Source organism: Lissotriton vulgaris, chromosome 6 (genome assembly GCF_964263255.1).
Source record: "Lissotriton vulgaris chromosome 6, aLisVul1.2, whole genome shotgun sequence".
NCBI classification, from domain to species: domain Eukaryota; kingdom Metazoa; phylum Chordata; class Amphibia; order Caudata; family Salamandridae; genus Lissotriton; species Lissotriton vulgaris.
Window position 1 is genome coordinate 1,034,887,603 of NC_141694.1, and position 12,159 is coordinate 1,034,899,761.

Here is a 12,159-nt window from a genome sequence, read left to right on the forward strand (position 1 = left end):
GCAGGAATCGCAGACAGTTAATAATAGCAATATGCCCAATTGTGAGCTGGGTATCGTGTCCATATGCGTTTAATTGGTGACTCTTGCTATGCTTGGCTTGTACCAGAGCCCTCAATATCCAAATGTAATAACAAGCCAATGGCAATATCTTTCTAAAATAATACTACAAAGCTCCATCCAGCGTACTTTCTCGCTCAAGCCCTTTACGTGGGTTTCTTTTCAGGTCTGGTTAGCTATAGAAAGCTTTCTTCCAATAAATAACTTTCACATTGCCTTCATCCTGATGAAAGTCTTTCTTGCGCTAAACATTCACTACCCTTATTAAGCTTCTTCGTTGTCTAAGATGACTTAAAATTGAAGTAATGACTATAACCCCCTGTTCCTAAACTCTGCGCTGGTGTCTAATTCTAAAAATTTTGGGCCTTATTTAGCCTTAATGCGGCGCTGCCCTACAGCAAAAAAAGGGCAAGAATGCATTATATATATCAGATACGGTGCATTCCTGTCCTTTTCCCCTGCACTGGCACACAATGGGCTGTTATGCGCCAGCGCAGGCACCTTTACACCATGCTGCAAGGGTGCCTGTATTGCCTGGATGATTATTTTTGTGCAGGAAGGGGAACCCTCCTGCACAGAAACAATCACCAGAGGCTTTTTCTTCTTTATATATGTTTGCTGCAGAATGAAGCACACATAGAATTAAAAAAACGAGGAGAAATAAAGATATTTCTCTTTGTTGTGCCTTCCTTATGCCTCCCCTGAGGAGGCATAACATGTTGGTACTGCCTTGGATTTAGTGTCAACAAGCCATGGATGCTGCTGGGAATGCCCCCTGCAGCACTCATTGCATGCCCCTTTAACGCAGAAAACTGTTAAAGGGAGAAATATTTACGAAGCAGCATTAAGCCAAAAGAAGTAGCTTAGTGCTGCCTCGTAAATATCGAGCAGGCTCCTGCTCTTCGAAACATCACAAAAACTGATGTTCAGGCTGCGCAAGGGGCCTCACAAATTAGGCCCTGCATACTCTGTTTTTCTGACTCAGCTAATTACAAAACATCACAGTTTAAACAGAGAACTAGCATCTAATTCTCAAAGTAACACAAAATATCCCACGTCCATTAACTCTGCTCACCCTTTCTGAGCCCAATACCCGAAAACAGCTGCACCCCTCACCACAAAGGCCTTAGATTAACTCTCTTCAGTAAGCTGTGGTTAGATTGTCTATATTTACCATATGAATATTTCATTGGTTGCATAGGTTTTCTGTGCTTTGCAATATTGGACTTTCTGTAGAATGTCAATACTCTGCTCAGTGGGCTTTGTTTGATTATATGATCTATATTTCAAAAGCTGCTCAGGTACTGTTCATCACATGGATCACTGAAATAATATCGATGCATACAATATCGAATCTCAAAAAAATCAGAAAATAAATATTGATAACAAAAATATTGACTTCCTATACTTCTTTGTTTTTATAGACATGTTTAATGAAATATAAATATACTACATCACCAACTTATTTACCATTCCTCCCAATGAATTATATAGCTAAAATCAACAACCCAAAAAATAGCATTGACTCCAAACAGTTAAACACATTAAACATTAACACATGTGTACATGAAAAAAAGTATATTAAAAACTATCAAATTAATAAATTACACATTTAAATTAACCTGTAAATTAGTGTTTCTATAGAAGGATGTAACTGATCAAAAATTCTAACTAAGCCATCTAATAATATCAGAATATAAATAATGTTAATCAATAAAATCAGACAAACAATTAAATCAACAATATAAAAGGCACACTAATTTAAACAGCTAATTAAGACGAGGAAAATCTGCTGGATTTGCTGACCAGACCATTAAAGAAGAAATATATACATCTCAACTACTTCCTAATCATATAAGAAAAACTTTTATTTAAACCAAAATGCACTTGTTAATAAAAGTACAATTGTAAAATAGCAAATAACTAATAAAACACTCTCCAACATCTATCTCTTTACATAAACTCCCTAAAAGAAAACACTGTGACTTGGAAAAGTGATAAGATAAGATATAAAAAAACATTTCTATCTCAAACCAGCAAAACCAGCAAAAATAAATAAGAAAGTAAGCATAAATAAATGAACAAAAACTTAAATCTCACCCAAATAGCAATTAAAAATAAACCTAACAATCTTAGCCTCAACAAACTACCATCAAATTAAATTTGATCCAACAGAAAAGAAAGCACCTGCTCCACCTTAGAACAGCCCCAAAGGAAATGTTGCAAAACAGTGTGAAACATCTAAACAGAACATGCATGTAAGTATACAAAATTGAGGCAGTGGCATAATTTTAAATATAAAAAAACAACAAACATACATATTTTTAAACATTGCATATATTTATACCATTATACTACTTTCAGATACAATACAAAATGCATAACCTTGCAGAAAGGAAATAAGTGACTGTATCACGTGGCCTACACCTACAGCCAAGAAAGTACATCAACAGAAAATATAAATTGGAAATGTACCAAATAGTATTCTAATGCATGCTACAGGAGAGCAACTATAACATATGTTATTGTAATTCATGTTAGAGAGCACAAACAAGCCCCTCCAAATGTTACAGATATAGAAGTAAGTGAGGTATTGCAGGATATAAGAGAAACAAGCTCTATCTCCCAGGCACCCACAACCCGGAAAAACCTAGCAGGCCAACTACCACCTATACTAGCTTTAATATGTTCAATTGCATGAATAAAAAAAGATAACCAGTGATACTCCTGCTGATAAAAGGTACCAAATATAGAAACAAAAATTAGGTGAAGGAATACATAAACCTATATTTATTTAGGGAAAAAAACAATGAATCCATATTAATGAGTAACACATCTTTAAGCCTCCTTTCTTTTTTGTGTGACTCAGATACCAACTATAAGTGTAGTATCAAAAAATACTTTATCTTCTTCTCCGGGGATGCGACACGCTTTGTCAGTGATGGGACAGCTAACAGCTGTGGCATGTTTTTTCAGTGGTGCAATGGCCACTGCTGCGGCGGCGACATGCTTCTCATCGTTGCGTCGCGCTTCCAACTCCCAGTGACAAGCAGTCTTCTCAAAGGGCCCAAACCACAGTAGGCACCTCTCTGCAGGTAGAATTCCAAGCAAGGGAATTCGAGGGAGCTTGTGGTGAAGTCTTGTATCACTGAGACTTCAGGCAGGAGGCAAGCACTCTTCAAGCCCTAGGATTCTTCTATAAGATTGCAACAGTACACACAAAGTTCATCTTCTCCTTTGCTTGGCAATAAAGTAACCACTGCAGGCCAACCCCCAAACAAAAAAACAGCACAGGGACAGTCTCCTCCTTGGTTCTTCTCCTTGGCAAAGGTTCCTCTTGATTTCCAGAAGTTAGCTACAGTTCTGGGGTCTGGGACCCAATACTTATACCAGTAAATCCTTTGTCCTCTGAAGGCAGAGGGTGTCTATACCTACTCAAAACAGTTCAGTACAGCTTCCTGTCAGGAGGTGGAGACGGCATTGTTTAAAGCAGACCTGGCCCAGGTAGCTGAAAGGAAATCTTCGCCCCCCACTCTCGATGCAGCCAAGGTCCTATTCAGCCCAGCCCTGACTCATCGGACTGCTGGAGCCCAAGCCCTCCTGTCACTCACAAACCAGACATACAATACACAACCTAGCAGGGGCAGGCTGGATGGTTGGGCAAGAAAATACCCACTTTCAAAAAGTGGTATTTTCAAACATAGAATGTAAAAATCAACTTTTCTAAAAGATACATTTTATCATTCTGAGTTCAGGCATACTAAATTCATTTTTCTACCATGTTCCCTGGGTCGTGGATTATAAAATGTTATATTTAACTGCCCATTCTGGCCTATAGGGGTAGGTAGCCTTGCAATTGTGAAAAACAAAATTGGCTGTAATTCACTATTAGGACATGCTACACACATCAGGGCATGTCCTACCGTTCATACACAATGCTCCCTGCCCACCAGGGTCCCTTGGGCCTTCCTTAGGGGTGACTAACATGTAGAAAAGGGAAGGTTTAGGTACTGGCAAGAGGGTGCACTTGCCAAGTCGACATAGCAGCCCCAGCCTGCACACAGGCTCTGCAATGGCAGGCCTGAGCCACATTTTACAAGCTGCTTCTGTGGGCGGCACAACCAGTGCTGCAGGCCCACTAGCAGCATTTGATTTACAAGCCCTGGGCACACATGGTGCACTGTACTAGGGTCTGAAAAGTAAATCAAATAAATCAATCCTGGAGTCACTAATCCATTACAATAATTAGCACTTGCATCTAGACCAGCAAAACACATAGCCAAAATACAGGAGGCAACAGCAAAAAAATGGAAGGGAGACCCACACCAATGGTGCTAGGTCTAACACGTGGTTAATATCAAAACACAAATATCCCTTTTATATATGCCCTGCTACCAAATAAACAATATAGCACTTGCTACGGCCTCTTAAACCACATTAAACATAAAGAAAATAACTACTACTGACAAAAAATATTCATAGATTTTTAGCCAGCCACTATTCAAGGCATTTTCTAAATGTACGCCCACCCAGCCATGCAAGGCTGTTACTGTAATTTCAATCAAAGGATATGGAGATACCTTCAACAATCTGCACCAATTACGATGTCGTAGGAAATGGTTCCGACAGACTCTAGTCTGTCAGCAGGGTGGGGAGAAGTTTATAGAGATATAAGGGGGAACAGTGCACTCTCTTTTTAATGAATAACTAGAAAGTGGTGAACTTGGTCGAGAAAAGGAAATAGCTTGAAATGCTGGCTATTGCCCAATCCTGAAATGTATATAGGAGGGTTTGACTAGGTATAATTGTAGCATCAAAGGGAACAGGTCCTGTGTTGTTGCGAGTTGCTTGAATCCAGTGCCAAAGTGAGCAAGGGACTCACGTCTGAGCATACCCTGACAACTTACGGCGAACAAAGTGGTAAAAAAGGGGGTTGTGATGGACGGAGCATCTGAACCAATCACACACTCACACCCAGTCAACAGATTTGGGTTTAATCCATCACTGTTCTTTGGCCCACTCTGCCACCCCAGTTCAGACATGGCCATATGCAAAACAGTCTGACCCTGTGCCTCATGGGAACAGTCTAGCTCGAACTGCCAAGCCATGCCTTCCCTGGACCGAAAACAAGCTTCCTAGGACCGGTTTCTGGCATTACAGCCGTCTTCAGCCAGGCTTGCTTGAATCCAGTGGCAAAGTGAGCAAGGGACTCACGTCTGAGCATACCCTGCCAACTTATGGCGAACAAAGCGATACAAAAGGGGGTGGTGATGGATGGAGTGGTTTCTATAGGGGGATAAATAACTGGGTGCTATTAAAATTGATAAATTGTAAGTTCCGTGCAGAACAGATTTATCATGCATTACTTAAAATATCTCCATGAATGTAAAAAATCTAAAGTCACAATTCTCCATAAAGTGCATGTTGTAAAGAGTCATATAATTGGGTGTCATTAAAATGTAGAGTAAATTTGACCATAAAAATTATTCAATGCAAATTTCCATAATGTATGAGCATTTCAATGAACTTGGGTGTTGATCAGGTTCATCACCTCCATAATATCCTGTCTGAAAGACCTCACAATAAAGGGCTGATTAAGTGTTTGGTGGTCTGAGCACCCGAGAACCATGTTAGAGTCATCTACGACACCACTGCACCAACGATCAACCTCCTGCCATATTACTAGTTGTGCTGTCTGAAACACCAACCGCAGTGGTCTACCCGGTGGGGCTGTAGCAGATTGCAATGTCAGTGGTGCATTCACCGATGCCAACCGGTCTGCAGTCTACCCGTCGAGTGTATAACAACTACACAGTTATACTTTCATGGTTACTGTGCAGGGTTTGGTGTGACAGGCTGTGATCGGAGTTACCCGTCCCGACAAGACGCTGACAGGAGAAGTGCTGCTTTTTCAGATTTCTCCGTGGTCTCGGACTCACCCGCCCGTCTGACCACCTGCCACACCCAATCATCCACTTTCTTTTACCCGCATCCGGGTTGGAATTATCACTGGACAACCGATTCCTATCATGACGTTCGTAAAGCCCTGAAGAGTCACTGGCATTGTCCTTTGACGAAACACGTGTCGGCTGGCATTTGTCTATGTTTTCTACACGCATTAAAGCTACAAGACATACATCCGGTGTTGACCATATTCTTGTATTACTTTGTGAACTGTCAATAATTATATGTGTGCCCAGGTTTTGTGTACAGTTATACTTTCAATCACCCAGCAGAGGTCAAGAAATTGCAGTTACCCAACAGCAGTTGACTACTGAGATATGCACCAAAAGGAACAACAAAACAGTGACCATTGGATGGATTTAAAAACTACACACCTGATGTACTTTGGCAAGTGAACACGCCTGCAAATCACACTATAAAGCACATTCCATCTTGGACCAGCATTCTTTGCTTCCAAATTACAACCCACAAGACAGGCACTAGTGTTTTCTGCATCTTTAGTTAAGGTACCCCCTTTTTCATCTTTTCATTTAGAACTCTCCACTACCTGTAATATTTAGTTTTGCACATATTTACCCCTATCACTTGTTTCTTTTTCATTCATATATTCACTGACTTTTAATTTTTTTACCATGCTTGTCGAGGGGGGTGAAACTTCACTGAGCAAGAGCTGACAGTCATGGTGGATTAAATCATTAGAGTAGTGCCACACATTTTTGGTGACCAGGTCTAGCAGACTCTTCTTAGTAGGAAAACTGAAACCTGGGACAGGATAGTTAACAAAGTGAATGCAGTTGGTAACACCCAGCACAAAAAGGGCAACATTAGTAAGTGGTGGAACGACATCAGGCTGAGGAAACAACAGCACCCACCTGGAGGCTCAGAGTACTGGCAATGGCCCTCCCAGCACACCTTTACAACTCTTATCCTGGGAGGAGATGGTGTTGGCCATCCTGTATACTGAGGATTTGACAGGAATAGAGGGAGAGTAGACTCTAGAAAGTTACCCTTTAAAAACGGCCACAATATTACAATGTCCTGTTTGCTCTCAACTCTGCTTTTGTGTTCTCTCTCTACTTTCTTAACAAGCAATACTTAAAGGCACCGAACAAATCCCTGACAGGGATACAACTACAAGCTGCCAGAAATGTCTGGTTTGGACCTTCCAGCATTTAAATAGAAAGCTGCATTATCTTTTAAGCGAGCTCCAAACTATCTGCGTCAAGATAACAGCAGTATACTGCTTCTCGGGTGTCTGAGACCGTTGTGGTGTCTGCGTGTGAGCAGGGAGTCTAAATTAAGCGTGGGCGGAAAATCCGTTCCGCTCGCGGATTTTGCGGATTTTCGGGAAATCCGCAATCCGCGAGATTTGCGGATTTCCCGCAAAATCCGCAAATTCGCACGCAGCGGATTTTTTGGGCGGCGCGCGGCGTTGGTGATACAATTTTTGCGGCGCGCGGCGTTTATCATCGTTTGCCGAGTTGTTTTTTTCGATAGTTTGCGAGTGCTGCGCCATTTTGGATCTTGCTGTGTGATCCCGCGGGAATTGGCGAGCGCGATTACGTCATCGCGGCTTGCCAGCGATAGTTTGTCAACGCGAGTACGACGAGATCACGTCTCGCGGTACTTCGCAATTGCGAGATTTGAGATGCGGCGCGCGAAAATATAAATTTGCAATTCTGCACAAGAAATCCACCAGCAAGCAGCATAAACCTTCTAGAAATGATGATTTTTATGTGAATAACTCCTTAGTTTGACATTTGCCTGCACTTTTTTAGCGAGGAGTCCATTTTGGGGAGGGGGGCAGGGGGGTGGGAGGAAGGAAGTGCCCCATAGTCTTCAACTTCCTGTTCCTGTTCAGCAGGCTCCTCCCAGTGCTTTGTCCATCTCCTGGTCACTTTTCATTCGGATGTGGACCTGGAAGGATTACCTTTTGTGGATGCTGCTGGATCTTTGGATTTGAGGCCTTTTTGACTTTCTTTGGATCACTGTTGGATTAGAAATTTTACAAGTAAGTTTGTTTGGGGCATTACAGTTGCTGCAACTAAAATTTTGGGATTTTCGATTTTTGGGCTGTTTTGGGGCCTTTTCCCAGGGGTACTCAGTGGTGGGTGGACTGATTCTTTCTGTGGGTTGTCTTGAATTTAAACATCATGGAGGCCATAGATGAATTGGGATTGTGCTGATTTTTCTGTGTTTTTCGATTTTTTTTTTTTGTAAAATTTTGTGTTTTTCGATTTTTGACCTGTTGTTGGGGCCTTGACCAGGGGTAGTGAGTGGTGCATGGGGCCTAGTCTTTCTGTGGGCTGTCTTGAATTTAAACATCATGGATGGAATGGGATTGTGCTGATTTTGCAGTGTTTTTCGATTTTTGGGGGTGTTCATGGGGAGGGACATGCCATGTGGCTGGTGGCCATTTTGAGTGCAGCTACAGGCACTGGCCATGTGCTGGCAGGCAAGTGGCCATTTTGAATGCAGGCTTTGTTGTTAGGCCTCCAACCATTTTGCCTACTTTTCAACCTTTATTTATGCCAGGGGTAGTGAGTCTTGCATGGGCCTAGTATTTCTGTGGGTTGTCTTGAATTTAAACATCATGGAGGCCATGGATGGAATGGGATTGTGCTGATTTTGCAGTGTTTTTCGATTTTTGGGGGTGTTCATGGGGAGGGACATGCCATGTGGCTGGTGGCCATTTTGAGTGCAGCTACAGGCACTTGCCATGTGCTGGCAGGCAAGTGGCCATTTTGAATGCAGGCTTTGTTGTTAGGCCTCCAACCATTTTGCCTACTTTTCAACCTTTATTTATGCCAGGGGTAGTGAGTCTTGCATGGGCCTAGTATTTCTGTGGGTTGTCTTGAATTTAAACATCATGGAGGCCATAGATGAATTGGGATTGTGCTGATTTTTCTGTGTTTTTCGATTTTTTTTTTTGTAAAATTTTGTGTTTTTCGATTTTTGACCTGTTGTTGGGGCCTTTTCACCAGGGGTATTTGAGTCTAGCATGGGCCTAGTCTTTCTGTGGGCTGTCTTGAATTTAAACATCATGGAGGCCATGGATGGAATAGGATTGTGCTGATTTTGCAGTGTTTTTCGATTTTTGGGGGTGTTCATGGGGAGGGACATGCCATGTGGCTGGTGGCCATTTTGAGTGCAGCTACAGGCACTGGCCATGTGCTGGCAGGCAAGTGGCCATTTTGAATGCAGGCTTTGTTGTTAGGCCTCCAACCATTTTGCCTACTTTTCAACCTTTATTTATGCCAGGGGTAGTGAGTCTTGCATGGGCCTAGTATTTCTGTGGGTTGTCTTGAATTTAAACATCATGGAGGCCATAGATGAATTGGGATTGTGCTGATTTTTCTGTGTTTTTCGATTTTTTTTTTTTGTAAAATTTTGTGTTTTTCGATTTTTGACCTGTTGTTGGGGCCTTGACCAGGGGTAGTGAGTGGTGCATGGGGCCTAGTCTTTCTGTGGGCTGTCTTGAATTTAAACATCATGGATGGAATGGGATTGTGCTGATTTTGCAGTGTTTTTCGATTTTTGGGGGTGTTCATGGGGAGGGACATGCCATGTGGCTGGTGGCCATTTTGAGTGCAGCTACAGGCACTGGCCATGTGCTGGCAGGCAAGTGGCCATTTTGAATGCAGGCTTTGTTGTTAGGCCTCCAACCATTTTGCCTACTTTTCAACCTTTATTTATGCCAGGGGTAGTGAGTCTTGCATGGGCCTAGTATTTCTGTGGGTTGTCTTGAATTTAAACATCATGGAGGCCATGGATGGAATGGGATTGTGCTGATTTTGCAGTGTTTTTCGATTTTTGGGGGTGTTCATGGGGAGGGACATGCCATGTGGCTGGTGGCCATTTTGAGTGCAGCTACAGGCACTTGCCATGTGCTGGCAGGCAAGTGGCCATTTTGAATGCAGGCTTTGTTGTTAGGCCTCCAACCATTTTGCCTACTTTTCAACCTTTATTTATGCCAGGGGTAGTGAGTCTTGCATGGGCCTAGTATTTCTGTGGGTTGTCTTGAATTTAAACATCATGGAGGCCATAGATGAATTGGGATTGTGCTGATTTTTCTGTGTTTTTCGATTTTTTTTTTTTGTAAAATTTTGTGTTTTTCGATTTTTGACCTGTTGTTGGGGCCTTTTCACCAGGGGTATTTGAGTCTAGCATGGGCCTAGTCTTTCTGTGGGCTGTCTTGAATTTAAACATCATGGAGGCCATGGATGGAATAGGATTGTGCTGATTTTGCAGTGTTTTTCGATTTTTGGGGGTGTTCATGGGGAGGGACATGCCATGTGGCTGGTGGCCATTTTGAGTGCAGCTACAGGCACTGGCCATGTGCTGGCAGGCAAGTGGCCATTTTGAATGCAGGCTTTGTTGTTAGGCCTCCAACCATTTTGCCTACTTTTCAACCTTTATTTATGCCAGGGGTAGTGAGTCTTGCATGGGCCTAGTATTTCTGTGGGTTGTCTTGAATTTAAACATCATGGAGGCCATAGATGAATTGGGATTGTGCTGATTTTGCAGTGTTTTTCGATTTTTTTGTGCTCTATAACTGAACTGATGTTCCTCTGTCTTCCATTTTTTTTAGGTGCACAAGACTCAAGAGAACCACCAGTGCCAGGAAGAAGTCCTGCAGCGGTGTGTGTGTGCAGCATAACGTCACGCGACGTCACGTCTGGCCTCAGACAACTCTACAATTCGTGCAACTGCGGCCTGCTGTCTGACCTGCTCTGAAGAAGATGGCCCCAAAGAAAGTTCTCCGTAGCTCCTCTAGCAAGAAAGTTGCTAGTAAGGAGCAGAAGAAGCAAGTTACCAAGGAGGCTGGTGTGCCACCCGCCACTTTTTTTGGGAGCAAAAAAAAAAGTACGCCTGCAGCAGCAGGATCTGCTGGGGACCAACCTGAGAGCAGCACCCCTGCTCCATTGGGTTCAGTGCCTCCACCACCACGCCAACTTAAGTCAAAGCCCTTGAGTGCTTCAGAGGCAGTCAGTGTACTTCTCCAATCACCATCGACCAGTGATGTTGGCTCATCGCAAGAAAGTAGCAGCAATGTCCCTGAATCAACACAGGTTGTTGTAACTCATCTGACAAGTGTTGAACAACCACAGCCGCAACAACAACACCATGTGCAAGTACACGCCCAAGTACATGTGGAAGGAGAGGCAGCAAAAGGAGATGCGCAAGCAAAGGTGCATGGACGTTCACAAGTGCCCACAATAGTTGTTCCTCCCGAAGTAGGGGCACATTTGGAAATCGACAATGAAGCTGAGGTATCATTGGAAGCCACTCCTCCTGATGATCATTCATTGTCTTCCACATCCCTAGCAAGGAAAAGATCAAGGGGGGTGTCTACATCTTCTTCAAGCCCACCTCGTTCTGGTGCAAGTGATCTGTCTTGGGAACCACGACAACTGCGGTCTGACAGTGAGGCAGAGGCACACCATGATCTGCCACCGGTACCTAAGCGTAAAAGGAAGGTCGTCCAAAAACTCAAACCTATGGAGTGTGATGAGGCTCAACAAGAAGAGACAGATACTGCTGGTGATGAAGCCTCTCACGATGACGACGATCCAGTCATCACAAAGGTCACTGCAGCCCCACCGGGCATGCAGCAAAGAGACATTTTGACCCTATCCCGAGAAGCTGCTGAGCGTGATGATGATGTCGGCGAGGAGGCAATGGAAATGGAATCATTAGATTTGGAGTTAAGTAGTACACCAAAACCTACCGCTTCCATATTTCTTCCTCGCAAGAAGGTACCCACCTCGTCCTCGACCTCAATTTGTGGTGGTGAAAGTGCAAAACGTACTGAAGTTCGGCAATCCACATCCTCCACTTCATCTGTCATTAGCAGCAGGACCACCACCACCAGTATCGCCGCCTCCTCCGGCCCCCGAAGACATTTCAAGTCTCCAGTTTGGGACTTCTTTAGTGTTTGCCCAAAAAAGGAAAACGTAGCCATTTGTAGCCTTTGTAAGCTTCGATTTAGTCGTGGTAAGCTTGGTTCTAACTATGGTACCGGAGGCCAGAGAGGTCATCTTGAGAGAAGGCACCCTGTCGAATGGTTTCCGCACCTAGAGGCGGTCAAGAAAGCCGGAATTGCACGTAATGAAAACGTTGATTTGTCATCTGCTG